This window comes from Sitophilus oryzae, unplaced genomic scaffold, assembly GCF_002938485.1.
Source record: "Sitophilus oryzae breed Bouriz unplaced genomic scaffold, Soryzae_2.0 scaffold_1111_pilon_pilon, whole genome shotgun sequence".
NCBI classification, from domain to species: domain Eukaryota; kingdom Metazoa; phylum Arthropoda; class Insecta; order Coleoptera; family Curculionidae; genus Sitophilus; species Sitophilus oryzae.
The window spans coordinates 4,239,812-4,242,155 of NW_022145740.1; positions in this window are offsets into that span (position 1 = coordinate 4,239,812).

Sequence of the window (2,344 nt, forward strand, 5' to 3'; positions counted from 1 at the left end):
GTGCAGGTCGATAGTTTCTGCCTAAAACCATGCTGTTGAGGTATTATGACCGGTGAAACATGAGCATTCATTTTTGTATATAATATACGTTCAAAAATTTTAGACAGAGCACACAATACTGTTACTGGGCGATAATTATTTATAAGACCTCTATTACCACTTTTATGTATCGAAGTTGTACAACCCTGTTTCAATCGGTCAGGACAATAGTTATTCTGCAATGATTTATTTACTAATATCTTTAATGGTTCCGTAAGTATTTCACTGTAGGCCTTGAAAAAGTATGCGGGTATACCATCCAGTCCCACCGAGTCAAGCTTTCGGCTTGAGACTCGCGATTGCCTCCCCAACATCACCATCACTGACCTCACCAATACACAGGAGATCCAATCCGTAATCTGGCAGTATACTTGTACTATCAGGATCTAATTGATAATTATTGCTACTATCACCATACACGTCCTGAAAAAATTTTGAAAATGCATCAGCTCTAGACTGTTCGTCTTTAAATTCGTTTTGTTCATACTTAAAATTGTAATTTACAACGCTGTTTTGCCGTTTATCCCTAATAAATTTCCAAAACTCAGTAGGATTGGATTGAATGCCAGCCTCAATCCCCCCAAGTATTCCGAACGACACTTTTTGATTAGTTGTTTTGTTTCTGATCTCAGAGCACAGTACTTTTTTGGGTAGTAATCTCTACGCTTAAAATGCTTCTTGAACATTCTAAAGAAGTGTTCCTTTTGTTTTAATTTGTGAACCAACTCTTTAGAGAACCATTTAGGAAACTTTCTGCCAAAACTATTACTCTTTTTTTGTGGTAAACATTGCAAAAATATATTATTAATTATGTCATAGAAAAATGTTAAACACTCATTAGGATTTGATGCGTTACAAAGTGAGCTCCAGTCCTGTTCTCTTAATAAGTTTACAGTTGAGGGTTGGAACCTTTGGTGTTACACAGCAAAATGAAAACACTAAATCACCACAATACACCAAAACACTTTTATTTTACACTGGACGCGCGTTTCGCTAACTATGTTAGCATCATCAGCAGATGATTATAAAACTCAGTTATAGAACTTTCATTATAAAACTCAGTTTTTTAATCATCTGCTGATGATGCTAACATGGTTAGCGAAACGCGCGTCCAGTGTAAAATAAAAGTGTTTTGGTGTATTGTGGTGATTTAGTGTTTTTATTTTGCTCTTAATAAGTGATAAAGTGACATGAAATCACCATGTTTGAAGTCAAACATGAACCTTGTCTGTGCTTTGACTGATATTTTTAGGATTTTTAGTTTGTATTTTGAAACATATTTTTAAAGGAGGATGATACTGATCGACAACATTAACTACGGAGTCCTCACTACATTCATGTACTTCTGCCTCAGTTATATTTGTTAATATTAAGACAAGAGTGTTGCCCACCTGGTTTTTCACATTGTTAATTGAATACAGATCATATTGGTTTAATAGGAGGTTGACCAGCTGTGCCTTTCCGGACCCACTTACCAGATCAGATAGACTATTAGTTATATCAGGTACATTAAAATCACCTAAAAACATTACATTATCACAATTATGACAATATTCAACTTCACTGAATGATTCTATAAAATTCTTAAATACAGTTAAGTTACAATTACATGATACATAAACACAACAGATTAACAATTCAACATTGATGAGCTTAATGCTGATGCACAGCCATTGGTAGTCTAAAAATTTACTTTTAGCTATCAAACAAGGTTTGAAACTTTTATTAACAAAGCAAATCACACCACCTCCCCGGCTTGCCTCACTTTCATTATACGATTTATCATTCCTAAACACGGCATACCTATTGTCACATAACTCACTGTCATAGAAGGACTCGTTCAGCCAAGACTCGCTTAGGCAGATTACATCCCAGTTGGCTATTGATATGTTATCACACAATGTTGCAGTTTTGGTTCTTAGTCCTCTAACATTTTGATATAGAATATTAAAGGACTTTTCCTTTCCTACGGAATTGGTTACCCCTCCGGTTCTTCCGGCCTCTTCCTTCGATTGGCAAAAAAAGACACCAGTGCTCCTTCAGGCCAAACTTCTTTCTTCCAGGCTTCTGTAATATTTTATTGTTTAATTGTGATTTTCATGGACGAGTAAATTTCTGGATGTTTTGAGACGTGCTGTTCGCATTTAACTTCTGGGAACTTACTGCTAAGAAGTTGTACTATATCCCCCGGCTTTGTATTAGGACTTAGGCGAGTGACATGGAACGATACATGCTTAGCTATAGTTTGTAGATTAGCGTCGGTGTTTCCGCCAACTATGAAACGACGTTTTCGTGTCCTTCTCGA